Source organism: Zonotrichia leucophrys, chromosome 1A, assembly GCF_028769735.1.
Source record: "Zonotrichia leucophrys gambelii isolate GWCS_2022_RI chromosome 1A, RI_Zleu_2.0, whole genome shotgun sequence".
NCBI classification, from domain to species: Eukaryota; Metazoa; Chordata; class Aves; order Passeriformes; family Passerellidae; genus Zonotrichia; species Zonotrichia leucophrys.
This window is the reverse complement of record NC_088170.1, coordinates 52,644,701-52,657,659: the sequence shown is the minus strand read 5'-3', so window position 1 is coordinate 52,657,659 and position 12,959 is coordinate 52,644,701. Positions and strand designations below refer to the sequence as shown.

Genomic DNA, 12,959 nt, shown 5'->3' with positions numbered 1-12,959 from the left:
CTTTAATCAGGACAATAATTTGTCAGCCTGCCAGTCCTCTCTGATACTCAGATATGAAGGATCTTGTTTCACTCTCCTACGATGATAAAATCTTAAGTATTCTTACTATAACTTTGTATTAGAAATGCCTGTTACGCTATTCATTCTATAGCTTGTCTGTAGACAGTAAAGCATTAATCAGCATGGTAGAAACATGAGAACTACAAGAAGTTTTCTTACAGTTTCCCATGGGAAGAATTGCTGAAAACTTTCTTCTTTTATTTTTGTGAGACATTTTTCATGTACTTTTAAAGTTACTGATCTTCATGGGATCATGAGGGGAAAATCCTGCTTAACTAACTTAATTTTCCTTTATGACAAAGTCACCCATCTAGCTGACCAAGGGAAGACAGTAGATTCTTTTTATTTTGGGAAAGCTTTCAATACAGTCTCTCACAATATCCTTCTAGACAAAATGCCCAGCACACACAGCTGGATGTGTCCATAATACATAAACAGTATGATTTTACACCGTTGTAGTTTGGGTTTCTTTTCTCAAGAAAAGCATCCAATTTAAGCAGTAACTCATCTGGGGACTATTCAGGCTTTCAGATGGAGAAATTTTGTTGCAGGGCACAAGTAGCCCGGGAAGTTATTGCTGTTAATTCCTATATTCTCACCAGAGATGGAGGTACAGATTACAAGAGTGCTTCTAGGCAACTGTCATGCCAGGTAGGATGGATTTGCATAAACTCTCTCAAGTTCACTAGGGCCACTAAACTCTGATTGAAGGGCAATAACTCTTTAAACTGCTCCACCAGGGCCACAAGGACAGGTGAGCAGAAGCTGTTCACTGTGACCATGTGTCACAGCACATGCCACAGTTGAGACAGCCACAGTACACAGAGTGCCACCATGCAATTTCAGAAGGCTTTAAGCATCTGCCCATACAGAGCAACATCGCAACAGAAAGCTTCAAATGTCTGCTGTCCTTGTTCTTTAGTCCAGTCTTTTATAGTCTTCCTGCATTGCACCTGTGTGTCCTTTGGTGTTGGTCAATGCACCTGGGCACTCCATGTTTCATTGCTGTCAATGCTGCTCACCTGCCTTTCACAATCGTAGCGCATCAGGGATGAGGCTCTGCCACAGCCACGCTCCCAATTACCACAAACTATGTACCTCCAACCATGAGGTAATTTTATTCTTCATTTTTCTTCCTAATAGAGTCCTTTTCAAACTTGTCTGCATTTAAGCAGTAAGTTCTCCACCTTCTTAGAAATCTTGAGGATGTCTCCTTCCTTCTCTTCACTCTTATCTTTAGGTGTATGACCCAGGATTTTTTGCAGAAAGTTTGAACATATTTAATTTCTTGGAAATCCCACCTCTTTGTTTCAAGGTCCATTAGAGGACACAGGCATGGGAATTGACTTTTTGACTCAAATCCTTGAGAGGCAATTGAATATTCTGATATGTAGTAGGTATAATTTTGGATTTTATGTTCTGATTCTGCATTGTACAACTACTACCTACTACTGAAACATGTACAGAATAACATAATGTAACAATAGGGTGCCCTAATGATTTTATTAGCAACTTAATTCTTTTTTCAGGAGAAAGGCATTGTGAAGGGACCTTTCATGTGTTAAGCACTTTTCCATCTAATCTGTGAAGGAAAAAGCAGCTGGGATTTGTGAATCCGAGTATTTCTAAATATTAGAAAGAAAATTATTGTAATCATGTGACAGCGTTTATTTTTCTTTTAATTGAATTACATAATTGAACTAATACAATACTAATGGTATTGAGGCTCTCCATCTTTAGCCACTCACAGCAAGCTCCTGGAGCCAGGACCTGTGGCCACTGAAGTGGGAGAGAGCTTTGCCGGAGACTTCAGTTGTGCAAGCTATGTCCTCAAGTGAATGCAAGTACACATAAGGAGTCTTACAGCTCATGCAAATAGGGAGCTGGTGAGTGGGCAAGTTGATTGCAGCACTTTCACTGATTCCACATATGGATGCAGTATGTGGGAAAATGTTTGCACCACCTGCTCAAATTAACTTACTGTTCTTTGCTTAGAAAGATCCCCTGGGGAATCAGTGAAGAGCAGAAAGCACCCAGGTCTTTCAATCCCTAGTTCAATTTGTTGTAGGAGAAGCTGTTACTGTATATGTATGCCCCAAGGCTTTTGAGAACAGAGGAATTTAAAAGAAAAAAATCCCATTGCCAAACCAGGGTTTTCAGTACAACTTTAAACCAAGTATCTGGACCCCTCATTCTATTTATTGTGTCCACATGTCACATTGACATCAGCAGTGATTTTCACTGCTTCATTAACTGGTCTTTATCTTCAACTCATTTGTTTACTTATTTGCAGGGATTACAACCAAAGCCTCCCGTAATGCCATACAGCTTCCAAATCTGAGGCAGACAAGTGTGCATTATGGATTGCAAACTGGCATTAGCCCAGATTTTCTGCTCTGTAGCTCTAATCCAGTCTGTTATTAGTTGAAGGCAGCACCGTGCAATTTAATTGTTCATGTGTAGGAACAAGACCACATATAATAGCTCTGTTGTCTCTCCTTGTCTTCCAAAGCTTGTGGGGGTTAGGTTTTGTTGTGAGACTTGTGTTTACCTCTGGTGAACAGAAAGATTAATTTGTGCAATCCTTGGCTTCCTCACAGAGGTACATCTGTGTACAATCTGTTTTGCCTTCTTCTCCAGCCTTTCCTGTAGAGAAGCAGTGGCTAATTTGCCTCCAGGACAAGGAAAGCCTAGAGCCAGTATCTCACACCCACCTTGCTGTCACAGCAATGCCATGTTTCTTGCTCCACATGCCTCCCACACGAACGATCTCACAAAGACCCCTGTGCCGATGCAGCTTCTGTATCAAAGCTGTGTTACCTACAAGCACTAGGAATGTCTCTGCAAGGCACTGTGCTCTGCAGGTCTGCTACAAATCTAATGGAAAGAGGGAGAGCAGGGGGTGGGGATGATGCAGAGGAAGAACAAAGGAGCTGGAGCCTTTCCACCCTCTCTGCCATCAGCACCATCCTCCTCCTCATGCTCACTGTGGACTGCACTGCAGCCTGTGCCCATGCTGCAGTCACCAGCACAGCAGCTAGGGCTGGACCCGGGCTATTGAAGCCTTGCTCACAGTCATCAGCTTCCCTTCACAGCAACCACTCATGATGAACTGTCCCCACACCTCACACAAGTTTTAAGGGAAAATTGTAAAGTCTAGAGACAGTTGAAGTAGTCCTGTGTGTGGTTGGGTTCTTCTGATTTACCAAATCAGCTTTGTTGGAGCCAACTCCAGCCACATACAGCAGCTCCATCGCAGAGGCAGTGTAGAAGGAACATCTCCTAGACCTTCCCAGCCGCAGGAGCAGGAGGGCACTGAGTCTGGGTGGCACTCCTGACACGGCAGGCAGCCATCTCTGTGCTTCCCGAGTGACACAACAGCCGTATCCCTCCTGGGTGCAGCAGAAACGCTCTCTAACTTCCCTCTGAGCATTTTAGATGACGCTGTTTAGCAGCAACGTGAATTCAGACCATACTCCCGATCCGAGGGAGTGAAGCACGCTGGAGGTGGCCCTCGGGGGCTTTTCTGAGCCGTAACATCCAGCGAGTGAGCTCGAAATGACGGAACCACGCATCTCCTCCAGGGAGGACGGTCAAAGAAATTCCGCGAAGCTGCTAGTCACTCTGCCTGTCTTCTTCTGCTTCGCAGTCTGAGATGGATGGTGTCTCCCAGCAAAGAAGACTGAGGGAGGGTGAGGGGCTGGGGCGGCTCTGGGGGCCGCAGCATCCTCGAAGGGCGCTGACGGAGCGCGGCCGCCAGGGGGCGGCGCAGCCCCGCGGGACCGGCCCGGCCCAGCCCCGCCGTGTCCCCGCCCTCTGCTCCCTTCCCTTCCCTCTGCTCCCTTCCCTTCCCTCTGTTCCCCACCATTTGCTCCCCGCCGCTGTACCAGCGCGCCCGTGACACGCTCCCGCCGGTATCCTGACGAGCCATGGTCACGGCACCCCCGCCTTGCTCCCGCGCTGGAAACGCCGGAGGTGGCGGGGAAGGATCCTGCTGATCTGGGGAGCGCTCAGCGGTGCTGGGTCCAGGTGAGTTTTCCAGGCAGTGTGCAGTGCCGACCCCAGCCAAGGAGGATGGGACTCACGGAGAAAATCTTAAGGCTCACTGATCTAGAGAAGGCAAGAGAAGACGTGACAATGTTTAAACAGGTGAAGGCTGCTACAAAGGGAAAGTTGTCCTCCAGTCCCACAGAGCATCAGCTACTGGGCTTGGATACGGGCAAACACCAGTTTAGGTCAGATGCTTGAACAACGTTTCTAATGCTCAAGGTTTTCTGTTTTGGGTGGTAGTGGTGATTTTTTCTTTATTACAAGTTCTTTAAAACCTGTTGTGACCTGGACAGACATATGGAAACAGCCCGGAACCTTCCCTGGCAATCTGCTCAGGAGCTGATTCAAATGTTGCACTGGGTCTCTATTTGCTACAAACTAGAAATCACTGAAGACATTCGAGCTCTTCTGGCTGATGTCATCATTACTCCTTTCAATTCTTCAGAAGCCTTATGTAAAAATAACTTGTTAAGAAAGAGAAAGAACAGGGCAGAGTGGATGGAAGATGAAGGCAGAAGGGAGGGAAGAAAAGAAGGAAAGACAGGAAGGAAGGGCAGGCAGAAGTGCACTTAACTTCCCCTCCTCGTTCTTAGTCCTGGAAATTCCAAAAATCCCTGGAAATTCTTATGCATTAAAAGAGTGTCATGTTCATAAGGAGCCTTTCTGGCTCCTTACACAACAAACTTACTTTAGATATACTGTGCTGTGGCTGGTAACCATTCCATGAGGATCAGTTACAGTATAAAAAAGAAGTGCATTTGAGTAGAGTTGAATGAAGAAATCCAGGAACCTCTACCATGCCCTCTCTTCACTACTGGCATTTGCCATTGATCTCAAAACAATCCCACGTCAACAGCATCATTTAAAGAAGATATTCAATTTATTAAATGTTAAGAACATGATTTACATGTCACATTAGGCTTCTCAGAAGACACCAGTGACTCATCTTGCAATTGCTAATTAATGGAGTATTCAATTACCACAACTCTCTCATTCATTACTCAGAGCAGAACACAATTTACAGTCACTCAGGCTCTTGCAGAGACACCGCAGTTGTCAGAGGAATCCCTGGCACAATCCTGGCACAAGGGAACCTCTCAGACCTCCTGCTGGCAGAGGTCCTTGCTTTTGATAAACTTCCTCCCATTTCAGCCCTCCCTCTCCACTTTCAGAAGTGTTGTGCACCACAAACAAAGCTGAAAGGGCACAGGCAGAATCTCCAGCCACATTATTTTGTGTCAGTAGAGATCTGCATCTTACTTTAGTCCTTGTAAAGGCATGTTCAGCCAGCACAGCTCTTGCTGAGCCAGCAAAGGAAACACTGCCTGAAGTAAGTATACACAAAAGTGCCGACACTGTTGACATAATCAGGGTGCAGCATCACAAGCTAAAATAAAATCAGGCCAGCAAAGGTTCACACTATTCCCAAAAGCACAGGGCTTGTCAATCAGATCAGATCAGGTGAGGTATTTCCTGCAGGCTAAGGCAGTGCTCCCATGCTCTAACCAAAAAATCATTGAGCTTTTGCATCTGGGAAGCTTGGGGAGAGGTCTGTAATCTGTCAAGGGGTTCACAGAGTTTGAACAAAACACCATTGGTGGAGTCGTAGGAGGAGCTGCAGTCACAAAAATACTGAGCTGTCACTCAGTATCAGTATCAGCTTGAACCAAACACATGACACTGCAAATAGCTGGGGCTTGAGTCTAAGCCTGGCACACACTGATAGCTGAGCAAATCTGAGGATAAAATCTGTGATCAGCTGTGTAAGGGACCCTACTGCAACTTGATATTCAGGCTGCTGAGCATAAGGGCCTCTCATGCTGCTTAGCCAATGTTCACAGGGCTTTACCTGCTACAGGACAGCCCTAGGGAGGATCTGGCACCACAGAAAGCCTGTGGCTGGGCAAGGCTGATGACTGGAAAAGGTGGGATTAGAAGCAGACTCAGAAGCAAGGAGCTGTGGTCAGGGGGAGCAGCTGCGTCTAGGGCTAATGTCCTTGGATGCCAATAAAGCCATCGGGCATGCTCCTCAAAAGCATCAATCAACTTGTCCTGATCTAGCAGAGTGTCCCATCTTTCTTGGTGGCCTTCACTTATCAGTTGTGGAGGGAAAAAAAAAAAAGTCTTTGGAATCAGTGTACAGCTCTGAATTAAAATGCCCCTGCAGTGATTTTTTTTTCCTTTCATGTCAGACATTGGATGGTTCTTCCTCAGAACTGAAGGTCTGTGTAGCTTGCACCTTATTTGATTCATTCACACATGAAATGCCTGGTCTGGGCTTTTATAGCAAGTTGAAACAGGAAGTAAAACTCCCAACTGTCTCAACATGTCTGGACTTGATTTCCACATACCATATAGTTGCAAAGCTCAGCCTAATTCTTAACTAACCCAGGGTGTGAAGTAAGAAAAAATAAGAAAACAAACCTTCACATCCGTTCAAATGAAACTGTATTTAGACAACAAATGTGTGCTCAGACTAAACGGGTGCTTAAGCCATACTGTCACTGAACTGCGACTTCCCAGAAACAGAACAGAGAAACAGGAAAAGGGTAGAGACAATTCCAGGACACAACCAGTTGTTATAATCAACTCTTGACACATCTTTCTGAAAACAAATATTTTCTTGATCAGTAAAATATTTTTATGTGTCAGCCTAGTAATTTGGAGGATCACCAAACGCCCCTTGTACTTAGAGAGGTGGCGTAACACAGATTATTCATGTTTTGTGGGAGAAACATTTAACTCTTCCAGCAGGAAAGACTCATTGCAAGAGAGAAAGCAAAGGCCTCGAACAGCAGTGGCCAGCAGGGCTGCACATCGAGGAAGTAATGGGTAAATTCAGAGGTGACGTCGTTTGGAGAGTGATATCCCCAGGCCCCATGCGTGTTTCCACATGGACACCCCTGCAGTCCCACCCCCGAGGGCTCTCCCTTACTCCTTAGAGCCGCACACATTTCCAGCCCAGGGCTCCAAGGACGGCCCCAGCAGGCACGGACACCTGGGCAGCGCTGCGGGCTCCCAGGCCAGGGCTTGAAGGTCGCTGCCAAGCCGGACCGCCTGCACCGAGCGGGGCTGGGCCGAGAGCGGCCGCCGCGGCCGCAGGGTTGATCCCCAGTACAGAGAGAAGCAGCCTCAGAGAGAGACGTGGCTCAATTCCTGCCAGAGGGGCCCCCGCCCCCCACGGAAGCTGAAGGCACCCGCTGATGGCACCCTGCCCGCTCCGCTCCGGGGCTCCCGCAGAAATCCCGAGAGCACCTGGCGGTCCTCCCGCCAGCACGGATCCGTGTGCCCACTGAGCCCGGCCCGGACACGGGGCCGCGCAGCTCCGGCCCGCAGCGGAGCGGCCGCCGGCGGAGGAGCCACGCGGGGCGAGCGAGGGAGGAGGGGCCGGCGGCGGGCGGGCCCGGCTGGCCTGGCGCGCTGGGAGCTGTAGTCCGCTGCCACCCGCTACCGCGCGACCGGGAGTGGAGGAGGACTACAGCCCCCAGGGTTCCCCGCGGCGGCCCCGCCCCGCGCTGACTCGTGCAGCACGTTGTCCGGCTAACGCGCCCCGCGCCCGCTCCGCCGCAGCGCCCCGGCCAGCGGCGGCTCCGCCGCTCCCATCGCCCAGCACGGCAGGTCAGCGGGGACGGGGGGCGGCCGCGCTGCCGCGTCCCTCCGGGCCGGGGGGCGGCGGGGCCGTGCTGGGGCCGACCCCGGTCGTGGCGGGCGCGTGCAAAGGGAAGCGGATGGGGGATGCCGCGGTTCTCCCGGTGCCCCACAGGAGGGGAGGGGGCTGCGAGCGGCGCGGCCGTGTCCCCTCGCTGTTCGCCCTCGGCACGCACCCGGCCCTGCCCCGCCAGGTGCCGACTCGGAGGTGCTGCCGGGCAGCGGCCGCTCGGGCGGGCAGGGAGGTGGCCAGGACGCGGCGGCCCTGCTCGCTCCCGGCGCTGAAAGCGCTCCCCGGGCCTGGCGAGAGAGTTGCAGCTGGGGCTGCTCCGGCGCTGCCCCGCCGGTGACCCCGCGGGCGGCGGGGCCGAGGGGCCTCTCCTCGCGAGCTCCGCCTCGCTTCGGGCGGGCTGAGGCCATCGGCCCCGCTCGAGGGGCAGAGGAGGCCGGTGCCGGTGCCCGGGGCGGCCCGCGAGGAGGCCCCGCGCTGCCCTGCCGGCCCGGGAACTGCGGCCGGGCAGGAAACTTGGGGGGAAATGCGGCTCTGGGGCCGGTTGTAAGGTGTCTTCAGCTCCTTCGTTATGGCTGTTCGCTGGTTTGGGGGTTCACGGACGTGGCGCAACGCTCCTGGTCCAGGTGTTGGGTGATAAGAGCGTGGGATTTGTTTGGTTCTGGCAGGGAGCTGCGGAAAAGCCGAGACTCACAGTTTTTCTTCTTTTTTTGTTTTTTTTTTTCTTTTTTTTTTTTTTTGTTCCTAAACAGTTGTGTCGTTTTTTGAATTCACCTCTGAAAATAGTTCAAATTAACCTAGCTCTTGAACATAACTCGTGTCACAGGCATAGCCTGGGCTCTTCTCTTGAGGAAAATACATTTTCTGATGCAGATGTCCATATAACGCAGGTATTTATTTTTGCTAGCTTTCCGGAAGAAAAAGAGTATTTTTGTTTGGTAAAAGTTTGGAGAAAGTTGCAACTGGTGGGTTGGAAAAGTGAGAGAAGGAGATGGTCTTTTACAAGTTAGATGCTGTTTCGCAAATGTGGTGGTGACAATACTAGTCTTAAAAAGTACCCAGGTTGTCTGGAATGACACTTCTCCATTTTGTAGAGTTGTGTATCTGTGCAACTACTGTCCACCTCATTAATGGAAGTATTCCTTCTTAGAAAGCTAACAGAGTCAAGCAAAAAAAATTTAAAAACCCAAACCAAACAGATTCCAGAGGTTTCTCATTAGTAGGGAATAGACCTTACACAGTAGGGGGAAAATGTATCCATTTAATTATTCTAAGCTAAATGAGTTTATTAATTAAAATATCGGGGTTGTGGCTGTGGCACTGCTGTTGGTGGCAGTAGACTAAAGATTCAGTAACTTGAATTGACTATTCTATTGTAAATTTCAATTTTAGGTTGCTTATTGTAAATGTCAGTCCTCACAGTGTCTGGCACTCTGGCATCTTAACTGTACACCACTTGGATATTGTGTAGCTCAAAGAGTTAGATTGATTTTTCAGTAAATTCTTTCTTCCATATGGTAAAAATGATGAAACACTGCTGCTGCTGCCACCACAACTGTGAATGAACCACGTGGTAGTGCAGTCTATTTGTGGGAGAGTCATACGAGTGCTTTTTTTAAAAGAATACTTTTTGGAAAGCATCTTCTTGTTCCTTATTTGCTATTCAGGAAAAGTGCAGAGAGAGATTTGGGGCAGTCTTTGACAATGTAGAAATGAGAGCAGGCCAGAGATAAGTGTGCTCCAGATTTAATGGGAGTGGTGTGTAACTGTGTCTGTCTGAAGGGATATCACAGCATGTGCTTTGCCAGCCAGTGCCAGTAGGAAAGAAGGATTCTGTAGCTCTCCCTGTCCTGTAGGGACGCAGGACACTGGCTGTCTTTCATAGATGATTTAGTACAAAATCTGACCAATATATTCTCTTGGTGGTAGTTGTTACTAGATTAGAAACATATTTGCAAATACCTATGTGACTTGAATCTGAGATCAGACCTTCAGTTATTGAATGCTTTTTTTAAAGGCCCATTCAAATTTCAGATGGTTTGAGCATATGTTAGTTAATACTGCGGTTCGGTATTTGAACTTAAAACTTTTGTAGTGAAAACTCTTTTTTCCCCTTCTAATAAAGGACTAGGGGAACATAACTTTAATATTAAACCACAGTTTATGGATTTGTATGAAAACGTGCATGCACTCAGTGACAAGTTCTCTTCCTGTACACTTCTTTTTCTCATAATAAAAAAAAAGGTAGGGGAGCTCTTTTCTACTCCTGCCTCCTTCCTTCCCTTGCCTTTACTCGACCTGTCTTGCAGTTTTGATTGAAATCACTGAGGGATGCAGGATCTTAGCATGTCCCCATGCAAGAATTTAAATGTCCTGATGACCCTGCCTATCAAGCACTGCGCTGGAGCTCCAGGAGTGTATCTTCCAGTGGGTAAGCCCTTCAGGCTGTCTGCTGAATAACTCCGTCTCTATTGATAGTGCCACGTCCTGCTCTTATGTTGAGAGTGTGCCTATCTCAGGAAGGGTGTGCACGCTTTTGAGAGAGAGCAGGAGCCTACACCAGAGCTGAACAACACCATGACTGCTGGTGGAATTGAAGAAAGTGTCCAATCACCTGTGTGCTGCTGCAGCTGGAGATGCTGCTCTTGCCTTGCTAGGGTGCATATCTTGCATGTTGTAGCTGCCCTTCAGAAGGACAGCCAGACAGCCGGTTACAGTGTAGCCTGTAAAGGAGCTGGGAGGAGCTGGGATAAGGAGTTGCTGAGGGGTTTTCTCATTTCTTGGGAGAGCAGCAGATAGTCATTGAAATAGAGGTGGTTTTTGTTGGTGTTTTTTGTATATATGTATATATCAGTATCAGGAACAGTGTGGCCAGCAGGAGCAGGGAGGTCATCCTTCCCCTGTACTCAGCGCTGGTGAGGCCACACCTTGAGTGCTGTGTCCAGTTCTGGCCCCTCAGTTTGGGAAGGACGTTGAGACACTGGAGCGTATCCAGAGGAGGCCACGAGGCTGGAGAGGGGCTGGGAACGCAAACCCTCTCAGGAATGACTGAGGGAGCTGGGGGTGTTAGTCTGGAGAAAAGGAGACTCAGAGGTGCCCTTATCACTGTCTGCAATTCCCTGAAAAGTGGCTGTAGCCAGGTGGGGTTGGTCTCTTTCTCCAGGCAGCAGCTGACAGAATGAGAGGACGCAGTCTCAAGTTGTCTCAAGGGAAATAGAGGTTGGATATTAGGAAAACGTTTTTCATGGAAAGAGTGATAAAGTTCTGGAATGGCCTGCCCGGGGAGGTGGTGGAGTCACTGTCCCTGGATGTGTTTAAAAAAAGAGTGGATGTGGGACTCAGTGTTGTGGTTTAGTTGAGGTGTTAGGGCATGGGTTAGACTCGATGATCTTTAAGGTCTCTTCCAACCTAGTCATTCTGTGAATATACTGAATTGGTTAGGTGCAGAGTCCTTTACAGGTTAAATGAGTGGTTCAACAGCTGGATGGACTTGGAAGTAGAACAGCTTTCCTGTGAGTGTGTCAACAGTACTGAATTGTTAGTGTTATCATGGGGCTTCTGTGACTGCAGGCTGGAATTTGCTGGCCTGGAGCTTTCTCTCTGAGTTTTTCTTCAGTTCTCTGCCACAATAGAGCTGTATTTCTTCACTTGTTGCCAGAAGATGGGCTCATGTCATGTAACTGCTTTCAGCTTTGTGTTCACATAATGATTTTGAAAGAGTAGGTCAGCTTGTTCACAGATAGTGTTTGGAGAGTAGAATGAAAGGGATAGGCAAAAGGAGCACTACTGATAAATAATGTGTTTGGCAGTTGGGCAAAATTATTTGTCCTCTGAAATCCCAATTTTAGCATCATAAGGATCGTGTTTCAAAATGTTTATAACAAGAGTGAATGTGTCTGCTGGTACTTTTGAGATGCAGCAGACAGCCATTGACACCTTAGAACTTCTTCACTTGTTTCCTTTGCTTGCTGCTTGTAGGTAATGAACAGAGTGGAAGAGCTGCTTCTTGTAGAGCTCCATACACATGCAGCAGCTGTGCTATTTCCTTCTTGTTCTGCTTGGGAGTGTTTTGCAGAGGATAGTCCAGAACCAGAAGTATCACTTTGTTCATAGCTTTATATGGCCCAGAGGGAGATGTACTGATAGCTTACCCTGAGCTGCTGGATACAGGAAAGTCAATAAAATTATTTTGGTTCTAGATCTTTGCTGAATTCACATAATTCACATTGGAATGCAATAGGAAGGTGACTTGAATAGATGTGTAGGGTCTAAAAAACTTTTAGTTTCTGAGTGCCTGTCCAGACTTGTGCCACATCACTGTGGTCTTTCTGTCCCATGTTTCTAAATTTAGCAGTATATTTGTAACCTCTGCAGCCTCTTAAAAGGGTAAGGATTTGGGCTAATGTTTGCTCATAAATCTGCAATGCAGTGCATTAGCATCCTGATTCACCTCATACTTACTCATTTCATCAAGTAGCCCCAGTCAGTGTAATTAGCAATAACTTGTAAAACCACAGAGCATATGAGAATGCCGTCTTGTCTTTCACCCATAAACATGTTTTTAATGTCCCAGGCCACTTGCTCATGTTTCAACACCTCCTTTCAGGCAAAATGAATGTAGTTGTCTTTGACTTTTATGTTTTAACTACCAAAGCCTGCAAATGGACATTGACTCTAGTGTGCAGGTACCTGAGTTTAGGCTGCATATGTCTGCACAGTTCCTTTTGCAGGAAAACCTCATTGATGCTCAGAGGGTAAAAATACGCATTTTGAAATTTGTGAACTTCTGAGTCGTGAGAAACCAGAGCCGCGCTCTACAACCATCTGTGATTACAGAACCAGTTGCTCAGTTGCGTTTCAAAGGCGTGGGTTTGTGTCAAAGAGATAACATGCAATATGTGGAGTAGGTCACCTTGGTGATAATTTTGAAATACATTCCAATTTCTGAATTTGTGGCTGTTACATTAATTGGTAGACAGGTCTCCACAGATGCATCCTTCTGAGTATGAACAGGCTTTCAACAGAGTAGACGCCATTTGGAGCTGATAATTGTTTGTAAACATTTGTGAGATTAATGTGCATAAGTATGGAAAAAGTCTCATCAATCTTAAATACTCTGTTTATGTTGCAGAGTATGAGATTTCAGAGGTTATCTGTTATTTTGGTTTTGCCTTCTTAGTAGGTTAAATGT

At 47.5% G+C, this 12,959-nt stretch overlaps 1 protein-coding gene and 1 long non-coding RNA gene across 5 annotated transcripts in view; both read left to right on the top strand.

The window, feature by feature from the left end:
* The first annotated feature begins 1,047 nt into the window (after positions 1–1,047).
* LOC135457885 (uncharacterized) lies at positions 1,048–6,226 on the top strand. Its single transcript, XR_010442795.1, has 3 exons — positions 1,048–1,171; positions 1,801–1,946; positions 2,701–6,226. It is a non-coding gene; the product is annotated as an uncharacterized LOC135457885 (long non-coding RNA).
* Positions 6,227–7,595: 1,369 nt separating this feature from the next.
* The window catches only part of TRABD (TraB domain containing), a 31,716-nt gene continuing 26,352 nt past the window's right edge, over positions 7,596–12,959 (top strand). For 2 of the 4 annotated variants that reach the window (XM_064702766.1, XM_064702769.1), the window contains exon 1: positions 7,596–7,728. The gene's annotated coding sequence lies outside the window, so the exon portion shown is untranslated. Of the gene's footprint in view, positions 7,729–8,587; positions 8,659–10,180; positions 10,200–12,959 lie in introns of those variants that run through there. The other 2 variants (XM_064702768.1, XM_064702767.1) reach the window with 2 other exon arrangements.